General features: G+C 38.1%; 1 non-coding gene across 1 annotated transcript; it reads right to left on the bottom strand.

Annotated features, from left to right (window-relative positions):
• Positions 1-9,462: 9,462 nt before the first annotated feature.
• On the bottom strand, positions 9,463-9,535 carry TRNAH-GUG (transfer RNA histidin (anticodon GUG)). Its single transcript has one exon. It is a non-coding gene; the product is annotated as a tRNA-His (tRNA).
• Between the last annotated feature and the right edge of the window lie 13,501 nt (positions 9,536-23,036).

The raw sequence follows: 23,036 nt of genomic DNA, 5'->3' as shown, positions 1-23,036 counted from the left end.
AGAGTCCCATATGTCCTCCTAATAAGAAAAAAAGGGTAAAAAAAGAAGAAAAAGGTGAGAAAAAGCCTACTCAAAGCATGTACGAGATACAAGGAGGAGGGAGGGAACAAAGAGTCAAAAAGAGAGAGACCGAGGGATCGTGGCACTCTAGCTGGCCATGCCGATCCTGCCAATCCTGTCGATCCTGTTGATCTTTTCCTCGGATCTCGCTTTTTTTGTGTTTTTTTGTTTGTGTTTTTTGGGTCTATTTCTTCCTCTCCAATTTCTTCCTCTCCAATAAGATAGGCAATCCCAAAAACTCCAGGCTCCGAGCCCTCAAAAAAGAGTTTAGGTTGTTGAGCGTGTCCTCTCTTGTCTCTTCTCGTGTAAGAAAGAGCAGACCATCATTTTCTAGACTAATAGGTATCCCAGATCGATCGTTGAGTAGCTTTTCTACTATAAACATGAGAAGGACAAGCTCGTGAGAAGCCAATGCTCGGGAGGTCATCAGACCCTCGTGATAACTACTCCTTTTCCTACCCGGGATTGAGGCCCCATAATAGGGGAGCCTTCGGGTAGGCCAATAACTCTTCTCTCTCTGCCCTATCGAAGTTTGAAAAAGGGATAGCTCTTGCAGAAAGGGTGGCGCAATACCCGGCGCATGTCATCTCAAACTCCACCCCAGACAAATGCCCGCATGCTTCCTTGACTTTAGCTCGCAGGGTTCTCTCCCCTGTCAGGCTAGCTCCGTTTAAACCCGGATAAAGCAATAAAGGCTTAGGAATATCCTTTCCCCACTGGGAAAATACGTACTTCCAGAAGGAAGGAGAGTGGTAAGCTTCCCACGTATTAGGTGCCCGCGCCTTGCCCATAAGTCCAGCATAGATACTCGTGTGGCATGCAACCATAGCTAATTCCTCGAGAACCAGCTCTGGTGGCAGGGTAGTCTTCCCTAAAACCTCTTTCATGGTCCCCTTGAGGTCCCTCCTAAGGTTTGCTATGGTTGCTGATCCCCCCTCAGTCTGGGGTATCAGCCTAGGATAACCAGCCAAATCCTTATAGGAAGTTGCAAACAGCTGTTGTACAGGGCACCTTCTCTGGAAGTATCGGGTAGTTCCTCCCCTAAATAGGCGAAATAGCATATAGCTAGCTTTTTCTATGCTAGAAGAGTCACGGTTAAGGTGGTTTAGTAGCTCTTGAAATTGATGAGGGAGACGTTTCAGCCGTTCCACACACCCCGATAGATCATCTGCCAAGGGATACACCCGGCCTTCCATAGTGGTAGAGGGAACTAAGCTGCCGGGCAGGCCTAACGGGGCTGCCGGGGCCGGTTGAGAGATTATTTATGGCGTTATTCGTCACAACTTATTAATGGTTACAACCCCTTCGGCATGAACAGTTTATCCGTTTGGGCATGGATGTTTCTCTTTGGGCATCTCGTTTGGGCTACTGGATTCATGTTTCTCATATCCTGGCGAGGCTACTGGCAGGAATTGATCGAAACCCTATAATAAAGTTTTATAAAACTTTTTAATGAGAATAAGAAAACTTAAAACTTATTCTCTATAAGATGGCTGGCCATCTTAGCGGGTTTTCTTTTTCTTTTTCCTTTTGGCCCACGGGTCGTAAACTCGGAGAAGAAGCAATGACGGTATCTGCATCGGCTAACTCTGTGCCAGCAGCCAATGGCGGTAAGACAGAGGATGCAAGCGTTATCCGGAATGATTGGGCGTAAAGCGTCTGTAGGTGGCTCTTTAAGTCCCCTGTCAAATACCAGGGCTTAACCCTGGATAGGCGGTGGAAACTACTGAGCTGGAGTACGGTAGGGGCAAAGGAAATTTCCGGTGGAGCGGTGAAATGCGTAGGGATCGGAAGGAACACCAAAGGCACTCTGCTGGGCAAAAACACTAGATATAACTAAAAAAGCTAATAAAGGGACTAACCAAACCGTTTCTTATTCTCATTAAGATGAACCAATAAAAACAGTTGTAATGACTATCGTACTTACCTAAAGCTAACGCTTCTCTTATCCTCCACAGCTTAAGTTTTGTTTAATTCATAAACACACCTAGGCTTAATAAGGAAAGCACCTGCTATTATTGCATCCTATAGATAATAAACTCTCTTACTCTCATTAAAAAGGCCAGAGCCTAACGATTATTAGAAATGGTCCTGTACAGTCTCATAAGTTTGTTTAGCCTCGGCAATATGGCTTGCAATCGTTATTTCAAGCATTTTTATATTGTATGGCTTGTAATGGCAAGGATTGGATTAGCTACGAATAGAATGAAAAGTTTCAGGTCAATTCCTTCTATTTTCAGCCATACTTTACTCTCCTTTGTATCTAGCAATATTGAAGCCTCATATCGTAACTATCGCAGTAATATTATACATGTTTTTTTATTTCATTTTAATGAGAATAAGAAACGGTTTGTTTAGCCGTTACATCAACCAATTTTTGTATTCTCCGTATGGCTTGCAATCGTTATTTCAAGCAATAAAATGAGAATAGGAAACGGTTAGTCCCTTTTTTATTAGCTTTTTCTAGTACGGTTAGTCCCCTTTTATTAGCTTTTTCTAGTATGGTTAGTCCTCTTATTAGCTTTTTTCTAGCTGGAAACTGCTTTTGATTCAGCTCCATCTTTTGTTTTAGCGTTGAACCTTTTGTTTATCCCTCGGCCTTTTAGTCCATTTATTAGCTTTTTCTAGTGCAGAAAACTTGTAATTCCTTACTATCTGGCATAATTGTCTTGTTTCATCCTGAATATGAAGTTAGTTGCAACAGGTTGCTGGAGGCAGCAAAAATAGTACAGGTTGCCAGGCTAAAGGATTGGTTCATTTTTTTTTTCAAGCCAATAAACTTATTTTTAGTGAAACTATTCATAATTCTGCGACTGGAGAGCAACCAACAAAGAAAGATGGAGATCCGGCATTATGGCGCGTGATCCTCCTAACCCTAGATAAAAGGTGGAAAGCGAGGATAAAGTGCTTTAGTTAAGTGTCATTGCTTATGACGTTATTGCTGTAGCCTCAAGGAGGTTTGGCCATTGCTTCAACCTTCCCGAATTCCTGCAGATTCGGGTCGTTTTCCGCCACCGGAACGTCTTGAAATAATTCCCATATGGTGCGGGAGACTCAATTGATCTAGACTCAGAAGCTGGGATTTGACCCTTTCCATCGATCGGTTGGGCCAAAGCATTTACTGGCTTAAAGGCCTAAGAAAGAATTACTAACTGGTATTTGCGCAATTTTTCCCGTTGCTTTTACGGAACCCCCTTCCTGTATGGTCGAACCATCGCCCATCAGTACTTAGCCAACATTATCAGATTCTAAATTCAAAGCGATGCCTACTGTACCATCTTCAGATTCTACCAATTCTCCAGCCATTACTTTGTTCGAACCATGAATGCGGGCTATTCCATCTCCCACTTAAGGTACAGTGCCAGTATTAACAATTTCCATTTCTGGGGATCGGATGGGTCAAAAACAGCTAATTCGTATAAAGCCATTGAACCCGCAATACTGGCCGGAAACGGCGAGCAGACAGTCTTTGATTCATAGCAGTGCAGCTCTTGACGTACGGGGCTTTCCCTTACTTTGTTTCCGGAGTACAGTAGCTAAAGAGTGCAGTATTTGACTATTTATTAGGCATTTCCTTCGACCGGAAAAGTGGCCATTGGTTCACGATACGAATACTGTTCTAGGGATGTCGCTAATAGTTTCTGCTAGACAGAAGTACTGTTTTGAACGGGCTGGCTCAGCAGCAACTCCTGGTACTGTAGCCGTGGGAACGACGGTTCGGTACTCGTTGCTGTGACTGAGCCTAGGGGTTGTCTTTCATAACAATAGCAAGTTCGTAACTGATAGGTGCAAATAGGGTTGTGTTTATACAAGTTCGACAAAAAAGGAAAAGCAATGAATCCTTTGGTTTCCGGTAGATGGAAGATCTGCATGAGCGATACAAGAATTCTTGTATAATAACAATCGATTAATAAGAACCTATTCGGCCAATCCAAACGGGTTGCGCCATAGCAATCTTTGTTGTAAAAAAAAAATTCGCTCTAAACCCATCAATTGAACTCACCATGGCCCCAGTACCTCTTTGCTTTAGTATAGTTGCCTTTTTTTGTTTTTTAAGTAAGTTAAGAAATCTCCGGCACTCTAATAAGACGTGAAACACCCGATGCCATTTTGACCTCGATGTGTGAAAAGCGCCTTTTTCTGCCATATGTACTGGAAATTACCGGGAGACGTGGTTGGACAGTCCGGATTGTTTTCGCATAACGCTGCGATCACATCACATTGATGACCGTAAATCACCGCTATGAGGCTGAATTCTCTTAATGAAAGTGATGAGGTTTTTGACTTTGATATCCCCTTTCAATTTGCATTCCATGCAATCGGCAAGCGGAGTCATCAATTAAAATGACAAAAATATTTTCACGTTAAGCTGAAAAACTCCATTGTTGGCCAGCACTTCAAGCGCTGCCAAAAAGAACATATCACGGTAAGACTATAACTACAATAAGAAGTCTTTTCAAAAGCAGTGGCTTTGGCCTGTTGGGGTCCCGGTCCTTATCTTCTGACCGGTTAACTCAGTATCCGGAATGTAAGATGATTCGCCTTGCCTAACTTACCTATTACATTTTGCTTCTAATACATGCGGCAGCAAAAGCTAGACAATGTTTAGAACGATAAGTTTATTACTACATTTTGCTTCTAATATAACCGTAATGCGGTAGCAAAAGCTAGACAATGTTTAGAATGACGTGGCTGCAGTCATTCCAAACAATGACTAGCTAGGATTGACGTGGCTGCAGCAGACAGACCTAATTTTGGCTAACAGATGGATTACGTCTTTAAAAATAAGTTTATTACTACATTTTGCTTCTAATATAACCGTAATGGGGATATCTTTATGGCATTCGTGATCTAACTTAAAAATTACATTGGGAATGGGAAAACGTATAGTCTAATCTCGATCGAAAGATAGAGCGGCTTGGAAAGGCCAACCAAGATCGGATATAGCTGGTTTTCCGCGAAATCTATTGCAGTAGAGCGTACAATGTTTATGGTTTGGGATAGAGCACTCAATGGGCTAGGGTGGCCTCAAGCCTGACCAACCTCAAGGAAACTCCGAATACAGGCCATAGGTTTGTATAGACAGACTTTGGGTGCTAAGATCCGGTAAAGCAGGGAATTAAGTAAACGTTATATGTAAAAGGTGGGTGTCTAGTTTACGATTGTTTGAAAGTTTATATAAAGTAGACTTTTGTCTATAAGTCATTTAAATCGGTTATTGTCATCTAATATAAGAATTTTTGCATAATAGGAAATGATAGTTTCTTGAAAAGAAATAACAAAATTTAGTCAAATTGAAGGTTCTAGCAATACTTTCTAACGTTAGGTTTAATTGAATAATCAATAAGATGGTTCTGCGGGGTAGAGTAATTGGCAAACTCGTCAGGCTCATGATCTGAAGACTGTTGGTTCAAATCCAACCCCCGCACTTTATTAATAAAGAAATAGCTATATAAATTAAGTATCTAATCATTGATAAGGAACTTACATTAACCAAAAAGTCCTGATAAATGATAATTGAGACATTAAAGAACCTTTAATTAATGGTTTCTATACACGGTTGTAGATGCAACCAATTTGCCAATAAAAACAAAAGAAAAATGGCCAATAAGAAAATAGCTATATTATAACATACCCAGATAAAAGTAGAATCGGATCCGAAATTCAAATATTTAAATACACAGATTTCCTATAAATACTAAAATAGTCAGGAATCCAGATAGTTTCGTGCTGCGGATATAAAGACAATCTTAGCATTGTTATATAAAGGATGTTAATGGTAAAATATCTATAAATTTATTACCGCTGGAAGAACAAAAATAAGGACCAAAGGCTGCAACCTGTCCAAATTTGGAGTCATTTTCTACCTATATCTCTATTTAATCTTAATTTTGATTTGAAATTAAGTAAGTGGTACTTACTAATTCCTTTCTTCTTTTTCCTACGTATATTCATTAGCAAGCCTATCATACAAGAAAGTTGCATGGCGTTCGGATTTTCCATGGGTTTGCTTCGATATCGTGTTTATATTGTCGTACGTTATGATTCCGGTTGTCTAATCTTTGTGCATTTAATGCACACTGCATAAAAATGGCCAATAAGGATTTCATACAAAAAAACTACAAACAATAAGGTTAATGAAGGCTAAGATAAAAACTCAATAAAAGAGACTTCACCAGCGGAATCTGATATTTCAGATATTGAGTATGATGATATGTTATCAGAACCTATTTTGAAGTGCTTAAACTAAATGGGAATTGATTTCCGTAAAAGCCATGATCGAATGCTCACGCTATCATAAAAAATAAGATAATATAGGACATCTTGTTTGTTTGTCTGTCAAAGGTCCACCAGGCAAGCAAAGCCCAGACCGGTTTAGGAGACATGATAACTGCTTTTGGCCTTATCGATTGGCTTATTGCAGGCAAGCTAAAGGCAAAAGGTAATGTGTTCTTCGGAAGAGCAAATGAGCTAAGCTAACTTAACTCATTTAGAAATAAAAATGGAAAAAAGTGTTTTCTGGCGATAACAATACTATAAATAATCTGCTGTCAACCAGACAAGATGCCTTTGCTTAAGTTAATGCCAATTTAATTAATAGCAAAGCCGTTAGCTGATCAGACCATGCATTATTTTGTATATTTAAAGTTATGAACAAAAAGAGGAAGAGATAACGTACTTGGATAGATTCTTTAAGTTTGAAATCTATCGAGATTTCAAAGCAAGATGTTCACAGTGATCTTACTTTTAGGCCGGGTGACAGAGTGGTTATGTAGAGGACTGCAAATCTTTGTACGTCGGTTCAATTCCGGTCCCGGCTTCCAATAATATGATGCTGAAAAGCAACATCAGATAAATTTTGCCCTTTAGCCATTAACTTTTTCAATTTTAATGCTGCCTTATACGAATATGAAGAAGAAAATCAAACAACATTAAACATTTCTTAATAAAGTTAATATATAGTTAGGGCAGTTTATTGAAAGGAGGTCTTTCATGCCAAAACAAATGATTACCCATAAAGGAATAAATTGAATCTAAACTCCTAAAGCTGCTTTCTTTAATGCTTTTGCTGTTATCAGGTAAACATAGTAAATATGAGCAATATCCTTAACTGAAGCTCTATATTTCATGGCAATTCTGATTTTTGTATTAGCGATAATGATGTGTATTTAATTTGTTTCGGAGCAAGACAACTTAATTATTTGACTCATAAACCAATGTCTTAAGCCACAACGCCATATCTTTAGTAGGTATGGGTTTTTTTCTTTTTATCTCAAAGTACCTACGATTTAGATTAACATGTACCTGTCCAGCCTTTTTTCTGCACAATCAAAGAAATTTATAGGTATTTTTCCTTTTATCCGTACAAATTACTTTCCATTTTCTTTATTGGGTTCTTATTTGTGTCTTAAGTAGTTTCATTTATTTGCCTTTTTAAGCACAATATCATTACTGATGATTCTATTCGCTGACATGTAATTTTTGAATGGAAAATCAAGTCCTTGTGAATAGACAAGGCTAGGTGCGACGGTTTCGCAAAAAAGTTAATGGAGCACATTATGATCCATTAGCCTAATTAAGTCAACTCGACTCCGTCCACCCGAAGGGCGTGAAAACCGTAATGCCAGCCAAATAAATTTCCTGTCCGGGCATGCCGGCCCAAGCCTGCAGCGCTTCGGAATGAAGGCCCGTTTGGAGACATTAGTTTGCTAAATCAACATACAATAAGATTGTATCATAAATGAAAATCCCATTTCTTTCTCTACTTCCATTTACCTAAGAAACACCGAGATGATGATAGGCATAGGATGACCCATTGAAAATCAACATTAGCTTAATGTTAGTTTCCTTATGGCCATCTCTTATCTTGCCTGTCAAAAAGTTACTTGCGAATAACGGGAATCGAACCCATATCCTCTGCTTGGAAGGCAGATAATCTACCGTTAATCTATATTCGCTTAAGTTTCATTCCCAGATATTCTAAATAAATCGTTTCTATAATACAAATTAACCAAAGTGGCCTTCCATGCGTGCGCAAAGACCTTGTCTTGCTCAAGCGCCTAGTAAAATGCAAGTGATGGATTATTTATGTTTAATTCGTTTCATATACGATGATTCATGGAACGCCATCGATGAAAACTTTCCGTTCATATCTCTCCAATGAGTAAGCGAAAATTCCTTAGCGAGTTGCGATCCGTTAAGGTTGCAAAAAAAGGACTCGCACCATTAGAGTTAAGATTAAGGTTAGATCCCTAATGTATATCGGCCCGGTCTTTGGGATCCGTATCCATTGTAAGCCGGGCCTTAAGACCTGGAGTTATGAGAAATGGTATTTTCTTTGTTTTTGCTATCAGAAAGTCTTTGGGCATTGTTAAGATTATAGGCATTTTTGGGATCATATCAAAAAGACCTTTGGCCGGCTAAAGGAATGGAAACGAAAAGAAATGAAATTTGTTAAAAGTAAAGTCTCGTATGGTTTTGACGTACTTCTATCCTCGACAGATAGCCCAGCATTAAAAGCTGGTCAGAGCTTATGGTTACCCGGTTGGTTAGATGCTATTAATAATAATAGTAACTCATTATTTTTCAGTATTGGACCCGGAGGTTCACCACGCTATTGCTTTGGGTTTACACACGTTGATTCTAGTGAAAGGTGCTTTAGATGTGCGTGGTTCCAAACTCATGCCAGATAAAAAGGAATTTGGTTATAGTTTTCCCTGTGACGGGCCGGGTAGGGGAGGTACCTGCGATATATCTCAGTCCAATGGCAGCTCCCTTCAATCCAAAGCAAGGCTTTAAGTATCCTTCGGGGTCCTACAAAGCAGTATACTATCACCCCTACTATGCAGTATTTACTACTTGGGGCTATTCAAGTATTGTCAACACGGGAGGCTAAGGCATGGTGTCTTATGTAAAGCCACGTATTAGATTGGCAAAATTAATATCAATACCGCCTACCATACTAAAGCTCGTTATGCTGCAGCTAAGTGGGTTCTTCACCACGAGACTCTAGCTGCTAAGCCGCCGTGTGATGGTTGCCGAGGTGGAGGGAAAGGAAAAAGGGCAAACCCTCGACCAAACCACTTTCGTGAAAAAAACTAGGGACGGAGTCGAACCGTCATTCCAGGACCAACACATTGCCATTATGTTACCTAGTTGGAGGTGACCTTGGCCACCCGAAACTAACGAAACGAAAGAAAGAACAAGGCCATAATGATTTCATATTTAACAATCCCGAGTCAAGCTAATACAATGGCCCTTCCTTTAGCTACAAACAATAGTTTCCCAAACAAAGCCAGCCTTCCTTGAGCTACAAACAATGGTTTCCGTCTGTTTTTGATATTTATAACTGTTTGTATCGTTTGCTGATAGCAGTCAAGCGCGTCGAAATAGTATGTTTTTGGCAAGTAACGGGATTTGAACCCGTGTTTTCAGATTCACAATCTGACACTCTAACCTATTAAGTTATACTCGCCCTCGGGGCTCTTTGCAAGCTCCTTTAGATCCAATATAGGCCCAAGCAAGTCTGGGATCGATTTGACTAAATATAAAAGGAGAATCGGTTAAAATGAGACAGAGCTTTCGTTTCTCTTATCTACCCATCTTAATAGGCAAATATGCTCACTATCGGACTTGAACCGATAACCCATAATGGAACAGATTTTGAGTCTATCGTGTCTACCATTTTCACCAAGTGAGCAAACAAAGCTCTCATCAAAGGAAATGTACAATAGGAATTTTCCTTACCTGGCCTGCTTAATCCAATCCTTTTTTGAAACCACCCAGTTGCGCTTTATTTATGGAGCTTGCTTTAATTTGGTCAAGCCCTAAATATCTTATCAAGACATAAAATTTTTGCCGCATTTTGTAGCTGGTTTTCATTTATCTATGTTTCTTTCTCGTTGTCCAACCTTTTCACTCTTTCATTAGTTCATATCCGTCTATTAAGGAACCAAGTAACCGAATATGCTTAGCATATACGAAGCCAGCTGAGATGAAAGGAAAAGATTTGAATCTTTATCAGCTCATTATTATTATTATTCCCAATGGGTGTAATTGTTATTATTTAGTTTAGTTTCATTTAGTAGCGGATTGTTTTGAACGAAGGCTTGTTTTCTTCTATAACATGATTTTTTTTCCTAAATCTTAATCAATATCCATACAACAGCCAGCGAAAGTGGCGAAATGGTAGACGCGCTATCTTGAGGTGATAATGAGGCCACTCATGGGAGTTCAATTCTCCTCTTTCGTAATCGTTTCTGAATAGAGCAAACAAGGCCCTAGTAAGTGGAATTCTTTTATTTTCAAATGTTAAGGATCCGCGCAGCTGATAAGATTTCATTAAATTACTACAGCTAGGCGAATTGCATATGGATCCAGGCTCGATAAGTAGCTTTCAGACTTGATAAGTGGCTTTCAGACAATGGCTATGGACTGCTAGTAGATGGCATTTTGGATAATCCAGTTTCTATCCCTTTCCGCATTATATATCAAATTCTTAAAAAAGGTACCAGGTCAGGGAGTTAAAAGCCCAATGCTCTACCAACTAAACCATACACCCAAGTATTATTATTACTATTATCCATTCTAAGAGAAATTTTTATATAGTAATTGAACGACAAGAAACAACTCCCAGTTCACCGAGCAATAGCTGAATGTAAAAGAATGGCTGCCATATTTACGTTAATCAGAGGTAAGGCCGTGAGTCATTATGTCAGGAAGGATTGTCAATGTTCCTTTCATCCATCCACCCTTATCGCCTAGTGTAGGTCAGGAGTCCGGAACGTGAGATGGCCTTACAGCCCAGCCTAGCCGCTTGGTTTTGGCTCTACAATGTTACACAATACCCTATTGATTGCCCTCTGATCCAGTCACTCAGCCAATCAAACCAATTACACCTGCCTACGCGTTTTTGAATTTTCCTGGCTTAAGGTTTTTTGAGCGACAATTTATATCTCTGACAATTCATAATTTACCTAGCCAACCCTTAACGTCAAAGCTGAGTACTTTGTGTTCTCAAAGTCGTAGGTCCATTTGATAGGGCATGGTAATGTGCATAGTCTTGTAGTGGGCGATCCTATGCTCGGCGAGTTTCACTAGCCAGCCCAGCGCTCGTGCTCATCGGAACTAAAATTTCTAGTCGGATTGCCATCATGTGGGGAGGTTTAACATAAAGTTTTGGCATGCTTTGCCTTGCCATAGCAAAATAAAGCAATTTATCTTGTTTTGCCGTAGCAGCTTTAAGGGGAATCCAAGGTAAGGTGTGTTGATCGGCTGGCTAGTCATTGGCAGCAAGTGTATGCCTTATCATAGTAAAGCAAAGCAATCACTCTTTTTTGGCATGCAAAGCTCTGCCTACGTAAAAGGCAATCTCTATTGATTGCTATAGATATCTATATATCAGATAGATGAAATAGTGAATAAACCACCGAAAAAGATTCAAACCTTCGAATGACAAAATCAAAACCCGTTGCCTTACCACTTGGCCACGCTTCACAAGCATAAAAAACATATATTTTTATAGATAACAATGGCGAGATCTTTAAAAGGCAATTGAACTAACGAGGAAAACAGCCTATAGCACAAACAATAAAGGATAATTACCTATGTCATTAAAAATAAAAAACTAAACGACATCCAATCAAGCATTAGGCAAGCCATATAGGAAACGATAATAAGATCCCGGGAGTAGATCTCGCTGTCAAGAGGAAACCGGAGGGCCTGTACCACCCGCATTTGGAAACCTACTAGCAATGAAAAAGCACCTAGCGGACGCCAAATAATAGAAAAGAAGTCTGTATACCACCATATGCTGCACTTCGTTAAAAGCAGCACTCTGTCGAGATGCCTAGCCTGCCTAGCTATGCTTGGGCGAGATCCATCAAGCAATGAGATAGCCGTATGATGGGTGACTCGCACGTTTGATTTGGAAAGCATTTATTTAGCCTATACCATTCACAGCGCGGCAGGAGCTAGCTGTCTGTGCGAGATTTGCTTGCCTACCCTTTACCGCTATACTTCGTCATTGAGTTGATTATGCGAAAGTAGGCCTGCCTTCTGTCACTACTAGACAGTACAGATAAATGATTAACTTTACCATATTAGTTAAAGAACCCTATCAAAGTAAAAAATATTAGCTGACAGATACGTCAAGAAAACCATTGAAAACACTGATTATTTACCCATTTTGCTAGTGAAAAAGAAAGATGACACGATACATCTTTGTATTATCGATAGAGCTTCAAATAAGGTAATTATTAAACTTGTTTTTCAATGTAAAAGAGTTGTTTGACTAACTTAAAGGTGCAAAGTATTTTACAAAGACTAACCTTAGGCAAGGTTTTCATCAAGTTAGAATTAGAGCTTAGGATATTTTCAAAACTGCATTTCGAACAAGTTATGAATACTATGAGTTTTTAGTTATGCCTTTTGGTTTGATTAACGTTCGACTACTTTCATAATACTTATGTTTTAAAACCTTATTTAGGTCAGTTTATATTGGTTTTTCCTGATTATATCTTTGTTTTTGATAAAGTAAGAAAAGAACACTTTATTTGTTTGCTTTATTATGAGAACATGCTTTGTATGCTTATTTTGGATTTGATTTTAGGTTATCTAAGAAGTGCCAACTCAACTTAGAAAGAGAGAGAGAGTCCAGAAAGTCTAGAAAATAACGTAAAATCCTTTTCGCTGTCTTTTTTACATTCACGCTCAAAAATTCTAAAATATTGACACATCCCGAAGCCTTTAAACACTTAGCCATAATAAGCAAGGTATATTAATGATTGATATGTTTATAATATTATTAAAGCTTATTTCACGAAGGTTTCTTAAGAAAAAAACCACATAACGTCTTCATTATTACAAAATTAACACCTTTTATTTCATTAATAAAAGGGGAACTACATAAACAACGATAGCAGAACGACGGAGTGCAATGATACAGAAGTCAATTAAAAGCAAAAACGTTCACAAGAACCATCAAGAGAAAGAAAGACGACAAAGAATAAGTATAGCATGGAATATCAAAGCAAAGAGAAGAGCCAGTATAATAGCAGAGAACGAGGATACCAAAAAGAATCAATAGCAAGGGATTTCAAAGGAAAATCGTAAGCAACTAGAATGGCAAAGGAGGAGGATAGCAGAAAATAGAAAGATATTCCAAAGCACTACTACAATTACTCTACTATTATCTCACAAGTAATAAATTGACTCCTAAACAACAGTGCCAAATGGGAGGTAAGGGAAGCTACAAGGCAAAGCCCAAGCTGACCTAAACCAACTAAGCAACAAAAAAAGCTAAGATTCCTCCAAAATACATCAAACCTCACTCAACTCGTAACCATATGTAGATCAATAAAAACCATGTCAAATCTGGTCTTTGCTTTATTGCACTCCTTATGTTGTGTCAGGGTATATCGTTAGGAAGTCTCAAATGTCTCCCTACGTTGCTATCCTTTCACATCGTGATGATGAAGTAAGGAGCCAATCCGGACACCCATGGTTGTTGTAGTGTTTTAGGTAGTGTAGCTGTGAAGCTACTCTCTCTTTACTCACTGAAAATCACGAGCAAGAAAAAGATGAAATGAATAGATGCAACCAATGAAGCTCAAAGAGAAGAAGAAGAGAGATGCAACAAGAGAAGAGAAGGAAAAGAGGGAGAGAAAGAGAGTTTGCTTTTGCAATGGGCACAACACAAATGAGTGAAAGCATACCTTTTATAATCTTATCCAAAACCATATATGCAAATCCATTTTCCACTGTCTTACAAAGTGTTTCCATACTTTTATGCTTTTATGTGGATTTAGGCCATTATAATAGAACTTATTTTAAGGCATCTTTTGGGAGAAAAAAGGAACAAATTTCTTTTACAAGTTAGATCAACTATTTATTGGTCCCACCGTTGTTTTCGATCATTCTACCGAGTATACTGAAGTAACAGGGAGAGAAAAGGCCTACTTGACTCAGCGGTTAGAGTATCGCTTTCATACGGCGAGAGTCATTGGTTCGAATCCAATAGTAGGTAAAACTTATTAGGTACCATACTATGCTACGCCGATACCTAATAAGTTCTATTATTTGAGATAAGTTTTTAGGGTAAGTGCGGAAATTTGCGGCACTCCCGAAGAAATCTCTATTTACTTAAATCATTTTTTCTTCTTGAATCGTTCCACTTTTCGTTTCCCACGATTTAGGAGATAGAAAAACTGTAATTAATTAGGATCTAAAGCTTCTGATCAAGCTTTGGCCCTTTTGAATGCTAAGTGAGCCTCGATCATCTCTTTTTTCCCTTGGGCCTTAGCTGAGTTAGCCTGAGCTATCCGAAACGTCTCTCGAGCTTCTTCGGGATCGATTTTAGTAGTTCGTTTCGCTTCATTAACAAGTATTGTTACTTGGTTATCGTCTATCACGGTGAAACCACTTATTAGTGCCATCGTAGACCACTGTTCATCATGACGTATTTTTGACACTTTCATATCCAAAGCTGTAAGAAGCTAGCGTGATTGGGCAATACACTAACCTGTCCACTGCTCGTCAATAAAATGATTTCCCGAACTTCAGAATTCCAAACGATTCGATTAGGGACCATTATACGGAGATTCAGTACCATACTTTTATTGACCCCCCATTTGTAAAGTTGCAGCTTTTTTAGTAGCTTCGTCAATGTTACCAACTAAGTAAAAAGCTTGCTCGGGAAGATTATCCGATTCTCCAGAAAGAATCATTTGAAATCCTTTAATGGTTTCTATCAAACTAACGTATTTGCCCGGAGACCCAGTAAAGACTTCTGCTACAAAAAACGGTTGTGACGAGAAACGCTCTCTTTTTCGGGCCCGAGCTACCGTTAAACGGTCCTCCTCTGATGATTCATCCAGTCCTGAAATGGCTATAATATCTTGAAGTTCTTTGTAGCGCTGCAAGGTCTGCTTAACCCCCTGTGCCGTTTTGTAGTGTTCCTAACCCACGATCCAAGGTTGTAATATAGTCGAAGTCGAATCTAAGGAATCTACGGCGGGGTAAATACTTTTAGCAACTAAACCTCTGGATAGCACGGTTGTAGCATCTAAATGTGCAAATGTTGTAGCGGGAGCCGGGTCAGTTGAATTATCCGCAGGTACATAAACAGCTTGAATGGATGTTATTGATCCTTCCTTAGCTGAAGTAATTCTTTCCTGTAAAGATCCCATTTCTGTACCAAGGGTTAGTTGGTAACCCACAGCGGAGGGCATTCTACCTGGTAAAGCAGAAACTTCTGATCCCGCTTGGACAAAGCGAAAAATGAATAATGATACATCTTGTTTGTTGACATCTCGAAAATACTTAGCCATTGTTAAAGCGGTTAAACTGACTCTCATACGAGCTCCTAAGGGTTCATTCATCTAACCATAGACTAAAGCCACTTTTGATTTTGATACATTCTGGCGGTGATCTCTTGAAAAAAACCAGATCGGTTTACCATACCGGCCAACTATAATGCCTTAAAATGGCACGCTATAAGAAAAACAATGTTAGTTATAATAGAAACAATGCCTATTTGAAACCCTGGCAAGAATCAGGACAGAGAGATCGGATTCAATGCTAACAGATGGATTGAACCGAACTTTAAGGGCCAATGGATTGGATTATGCCTTTACCCAGGGGGAAGATACTGTACTGGCCTAACGGCGCATCGGTGTCCAAAACGTAATATGTCCAAACCTCAATGTAGGGAAGATGTAGTTGATACCGTCAATGGACTCGAACCCAATGAATTGAAAAGTAATTTATCCAACTCAAAAATACGAGAATCGGATAATAATTACTTAGTCCTTTTTGGCTCCTTACCCTCTAATGTAGCTTCTCAATTTCATTTGGAATTGAAGCGACAATCCATTGATGTATCGGGTTGGTTACCCTCTCAAAGATACACTGAACTTCCTTCACTAGGTGAAGGAGTTTACGTCTGCGGCGTAAATCCATTCTTGAGTCGTACGGCAACGACTCTAATGAGGCGTAAAAAATGCCGGTTAATTGGAGCACCTTTTCCGATTGGCCCCGACGGCGGGCGTGGATAGAAAAAATTTGTTCTGCATTTGGTATAGAACCTTGCGGTTTGCAAGAAAGAGAGGCTAAAATTTGGGATAGCCTAAAAAATCATCTTGAAATAAGGGAAAATCTGTTTTTTTTATGGGAGAAAATTCGTTGGAAATCTCAATAGCGAGATTCTTGATTCGATGTGGAATGATTGTTTACGAAATAGGTATCCCATATATGGATAAGAGATATCAGGCTGCTGAACTACTTTTTTTGAGAAACACTTGCGAAACAATGAATGTTCCAATGCCACGAATTGTAGAGAAACCAGACAATTATAATCAAATTCAGCGTATGCACGAATTGGAACCCGATCTAGCCATTACTGGAATGGCCCACGCAAATCCTTTAGAAGCAAGAGGAATTGATACAAAATGGTCCGTTGAGTTCACGCCCAAATTCACGGGTTTACCAATGCAAAAGATGTGCTCGAGCTTGTAACTCGTCCTTTAAAACGTAATTTCAAATTGGGAACTTTAAAGCAGAACGTCTTGCTGAGACAAAAAACAAATCATTAAAGAATTTTTCACTGGTAAATAAAAAAAACTAGTTTCTAATTAGTAATAAAAATAGCAATAAAACAACAAAAAATTAACAATGAGTTTCAATCTATCTTTTCTATAGTAAACGTTACGATTTTTTACTAAACATTTCCATTGAGCCCATGCATAGTATGAATGTCAAACATGCTATGCAGAGGCATACAAACTATACGTATACTACCTTCTAGACATTACGAAGAACATATTGACTCACGCGACGTAACTTATTTGTTTTATTTGTCCAATTCGATTTTTTGAATTTATAAATTAGTAAATGAATCTATCTATCTATTGACTATTAATTCCAGAATGAGGATATAATAAAAAAGGACTTTCTGGTAGTAAATAGTGTATAATCAATCGTTATTCATCAAATAATATAGGAGGGAGAATCGGATATTATTAAAAACAATAAGATCAAATTAGGATCTTGCTTTTTTGGAATGACATCATTTGTTTGGATTGGAAACGCTAGTTCCTTGTTAATCCTTGGATTTTACCATGGCCTATTATCGACACTACCCATGAGTCCTTCGCAGATTTTATGTGTAAGATCCTTTTTTATAGAAGGGAGCATCGGTGGAATCACTGCATTGATCGGATCAATGATTGGTCAATTACTTCTATTTTCAGCCATACTTTACTCCCCTTTGTATCTAGCGATATTGAAGCCTCATATCGCATTGCAGTAATACCATGCATGTTTTTCTACTGGTTTGAAACAAAAAATCTACCGGATTATCAAGTTTTACGACCTATAAGATCAATTCGCAATTTCAAAATAGTTGTTATATTCTTAACTAGTTTTTTATTTCAAATATTGAATCCAATTTTGTTACCAAATCCCGCGTTATTTGGCGAGATTGCTTCACCTCTTTCTATTTCGATATAGCAATAATCCATTGTTTCTAACAAGCAGTTTTCTGGGTTGGTTAATTGGTCATGTCTTATTCGGCTATAACGCTAATCTATTGGTGCTTCAAGTAGAGAGAAATTCAACGATACCGTATCCGCTGACTAAACGTATCATTCATAAAACTTTTAGTATTATCTTCTTTATCAAACTGTTGCTTTGCCTCGGTAGGGCCCCCGTATCTTTCTTGACGAGAAAGTTTCAAAATGAACTAATTAGCTACGACAGGAGCTGCCTCGATTTACCATCCCCTGTGCATTGGCTTTGTAACCCAAGTGGCCGGCATCTTTTTTTGATCCAAATAGAACAAATCGGGCTCTGCGATACAGAAAGAAAAGCCGAAGGAGTGATCAACGCATTGTTAAAAAAAGACAATCAACTTATTTTTTTGATAACTGTTTGGTCGATGGTAAACCACGATTGTATTTCACGTCACTATCTAGTGCGTCAATTTTTAGAAGACAATTAGAAGAATCATTAAAGAATTTTGATGTTCTACCGTTAGAGCTTTATTCATATCAGAATTGGATTTTAGATCAAGCGAAGAAAAGGGAAAATTTACAGAATGAGCTGAAGGATCGGATCAAACTTATGGAGCTGAACTCCATACTTTCGGAAGCGATTGAACAAAAAATTGGATTGAGGGACGAAGAGGATGCGGAAAGAACGAGCATATCTAAGATATATGATCCTTTATTAAGTAAATTTTTTAGGGGCAGGATTCCGACTCCACAGTCGTTTCTAACAACAAATGACTTGATCAAACCGATAAAAGATACATATAGAAATTATGCAGGAGAATTTCATTATAAAAATCGAATAGCTAATTGGACCCGATCTTGAAAAATTGCATCTCATTTAAGAAATGCACATCTATTGGATTAAAGTAGTTCATTTGTTACTATTTTGTTACTTTTGCTCGTATATTCATAAACATTCTATAACTCAGGAACTCGAATTCTCAAATAAAAAACACTATAAAGAAGTGTCTCGCCGGCGGCATTTGAAGTGAATAGCCGCCTTGCCAGCGATTTGAGTAAATTATCCATAATGTATGGATATTATATGCATAACATGGATGACAAAGACATATATGAAGGAAACAATGGGGGTCTACGATTTAAAGACTTTACTAGTGATTTATGTAGCTTATGTAGACCATACATTTTATGCCGTTCTAAAGAAGACAATGTCTTTTTATACTATTTCTATAGGGCAATTCAATATCATTATAATAAGGTTCAATAAATATCATGGCATAAAGTCCTTCATGCCCAATCTCTAAATAATGTGGATAGTAATAATCTAAATAGTGATAAGTAAAAATAAAGGTTGTTTTGTTTTCATGGCGGATAAGGGAATGCTTTTCAGATATCCAATAACCTTTATGACGGAAAAGACAATAGCAAGAATCTCTACGCATAGAAGGATAAAGGAGAGGTCTTAGAAAAGATCGTTTTCTCCGTTTCAGTTATTCCATTGATTTTCTAATCCGTTCCTTTTTATTTCTATATCAGGCTATGTTTTATTAGATAAGATCTTAAGAAGCTTCTCTAACGAATATAAGATCACCGCAAAATACTGTAGAACTAGGGATACTAACTATTTAAAAATTGACATAAATATGTTTATGATTTATTAACTATCTGGCCTGGGAGATGTGCTCGCGGAAGAGAATGCAGACCAAAATAACATCCGATCTTCTTTCTAGAAAGGGCAAGAGATTAATATGTTTTCCTTTCATCGTTTTTAGCTTTTATATCTTTTCCTTCATGGGTAATCCGTAGGAAAGGGATAACTTTCACGAGGTATTTGATTTTTCGGAGAAATCTTTGGATTGTCGTTTCTTGAATGGTTTTCTTTGCAGCGGAGAGGAAAATCCTAAAGTCAAAGGCAAATCTTCGGACCTGCTTGCTTTCCTCCATTTCCTTAACAGCCTTTCTTTTCAAATGAAGGGAAATTCCCATTTCCAAATAAGGGCTCTCTTTCTCAGATTGAGTCTTTTATGCCAAACATTTTCCCCTATTTAACGACGGATTTTAGATCCCGGAGCCAACATTTCTGTCTTCTTCTGTGCATTTCTCTTGCGTTTCTAGTATTCATAGCCGTGGACAGTTTATCACAACCTTCGCGGTTGGTTATTGTTTTATGCTTTAATTACTTAGGATTACCATTTTCTAATGCTAAGTATTGCAATGTAAGTTTAGGGTAAAGTCAAAGGCAAATCTTCGGACGTCAAATAAATGTTTTTTTTTTGCAATTAAGTCTAGCGATCAAATCGCATAAATTTCTTGATCTTAATGCTCTCAAGAAAATGACATAACGTATCCGATATCATTCCAGGCGGTACTCGTGCAGCAAAAGCATTTCATCAAAACCTTTGGGTCTAGTGAAGCCTGGATTATCCTTGTCTCTTAAAAAGCAGTAATACTATGCAATTTGATAGCAACTTTAGCGATTTCAATTAAAAACAACATGGACAGGCTATTAATATTTGATTGTTTAAGGCCTATTGGCTTTTATGCGAATCTGAATGGCTTTATCGGTGGGTTTTCGAGCCTTTCTAGCTGGTCTTTGGGCTTTTTTCGAATGAATGATTGTTTTCGTAATCGATTAACGGAATGGATTTGTAAACCATACGGAATCACTATTTACGGAAATAGGATAAGTAACTAATTTATGCAATTCCTCCGGAGAGATGGAATCTATCAGAGATACAATAGAGATTCACGATCGATTGGCTTCGGATATAGCTATAAAATCTTTACGTACATTCAGTACAACTAAACTATCTGGGATTTCGCGTGTTATCAATCCTTCAAAGCATTTCTACATCTTTAAGAAACGTGGACTGGAATGCGGGCGTTCTTCACGTCTCATATGTGTCCAATTGGTTGAGAAACCACCGATCCATTTGGAATTGATACAACTTGAATTAGTCTTTCCCGCCACTCTCTTTATCATGTCGTTATATAAAGAATCAGTATTCATTAACAATAAATGGCCATCTTTACAGGTAATGGATCCAAGCGCATTACGAGCAATCCTTAAGGATAAAAATGTTTTCTACAAATCCACAATAGCTCTTCCGTGCCTAAAGCCATATAAACATTTTTAATAAAATGGCACGAAAGGTTTCCGATAGCCTAAATGTGCGCCTGTATCCAGTAATCCCTAAAAAATGACTCTCTTCTCCTTTCTGGAATAATATTTTCTACCTTCTCCCTTTCTCATACATGGCCGATTGATTTCCGTTTCGTTCACTTTAGTCTAAAAAAAAAAGAGGCTAACAGCACACATTCCAATAACTTTTATTGACAATTGGCCGTCAACATAAGGTCTGTTTTTGATATTTATAACTGTTTGTATCGTTTGCTGATAGCATATAGTACTAAATGGCATGCACTGACAAAAATAAGTGCCTGCACTTTGGCTTAGTATGCAAGTTCTCAGAAAGCAATTCAAGCCTAATGGTTGACGGTACGGTAATGAAGCCGGGCAGACACCTAATGTCTTTAACCGCTATCATACCGGCTAAGGTCTGCCGGTCTCCAGATCATGGCTATGATTAAACATATTAGTCAACTGCAGGCAATCTTGACTTTATAGTATAATGAAAAAAGACAACAGGTTATAAACGTTAAACAAATATACCGCAAACTTTGGAAACTAATAGAAAATACGGATACTTGCATAATCTCAGAAGATCATACTGTTATGATTAAGATAGGTGCTTATTGTAGAAAAGGGCACTTTTATAGGCTTAGTAACTGAGGCAATACTGCCATAATTTCTATAAAGAAAACCACGCAAAATTAACAGATAAGATTATTGGAACTGAAAAAACAACGCTGTGTTGCTTTTGTTTTTTTAGTTATTTTAGTAGCCTTTTGGCTAACGATCTGCCTGTGTGATAACGTTTAGGTAACAAATTGCATTTGGGAAAGAAGGTCAGCTGGACAAACTGCCAAACTTTTTATTCTTCTTTCTTGCTTAACACGACGCTTAAACCGTTTTTGACATGATCGGCTTGGTGATTAAACCAAACCGATTTAAGGGTCATTTAATAAAGGTTTATTGCATCGTTCAAATAAATACAAATCAGAATTATAAAAACATAAGCCTATGAAATAGCTACGCCTGGTTCTAAACCAATTAATGCAAATACGATCAAAAGAGGGGCGAAATGTGCTAATAAAAAAATGCCTCTCATAGATAACATGGTCCAAGCAAAGCCACTTAGGATCTTGACCAAACTGTAACCCGCCATCATATTGACAAATAAACATATTCCTAAGCTTAATGCACAGGGACAATAAGGGATTAGCTCCAAAAATACTAGAAAAAGTACTAACAGCAAAGGTACTCCCGGCGGTGGTGAAAAGCTGAAAAAATGAAGCCCATGTGTTTAGGACCCTACTACGATGATTCCAAAGGGAAAAGAAAATAAAGGACCCAAAGTAATAATAAAATGACTAGTTACCGTAAAACTATAGGATATTATACCTTACAAGTTACAGAATAGTAAAAAGGTAAAAGTGACGGAAATCAATGAAAAGAACTGCTGTTTCGGGGCACCACTAATCTATTCGTTCACCAAATTAGGCACAAATTCGTAGATCATCTCCACTAAAAATTACCAAGCATTCAGTACCAAGTGTCCTCCATTCGAAACCGCCAAATGGACTAAAAGTAATACGAAACCTATCATGGGAAACATGAACGAAGAGGGATTGATAAATAAAAGATAAATATTTCCTATATGGATGGGAATCAATGGAATAATGGCAAATTATTCTAGTGGACTGTAAGCCGTGATGAATTAAAAGAGTTTGTCTCAACACAAGAGACAGTCGTTTCTGACGTTTATCGAGTTTCCGGGCTATAGCCTTTGGGCCCTGTTTCATTCAATATTTCACACCCCTAAACTGCAATCCCACATCCAGCCTTGAGGAGTTACTTATCAAGGCAAAGCAGAGATAACATGCATAAAAATATTCTTTCGCGATGCTGCTAAGCTTGATATATTAATATTTTTATCATAGCTTAATTAGACGTAAATTGCAACCATAGATATCTTATTAACTTTAGACTGTATGAATGCATGGCTAGTTGTCGCGCGCGAATTTGCTTGTTCGCTATGACAAATTCTTCCGTTTAGCTAAAATTTCTCAATATAAGCAAAAGAAATGGCCTGGCTAAGGCTATGATTAACAAACCAGTTCCTTTACAAGGGCCCAGATAATTACTTCTCACAAACCGCTATCATTAAGGCTGCAAAGAGGGTCAACTCTATTGAAACATAGGAAAGTAAACAGATTGCAAATAAACACCGAATATCTGGAAGTGTAAACGGAGCCACTACAAACGACAAACAGACTTTTAAAATATGACGATGATTTGGACAGCTCCTCAAGGAAATAACATTTGATCCTAACAAAGCAATC

This window comes from Lygodium microphyllum, unplaced genomic scaffold, assembly GCF_053477565.2.
Source record: "Lygodium microphyllum isolate KBCC unplaced genomic scaffold, Lygodium_microphyllum_v1.1.10 scaffold_313, whole genome shotgun sequence".
Classification (NCBI taxonomy): Eukaryota; Viridiplantae; Streptophyta; class Polypodiopsida; order Schizaeales; family Lygodiaceae; genus Lygodium; species Lygodium microphyllum.
This window is presented reverse-complemented; position numbering and strand designations above follow the sequence as displayed.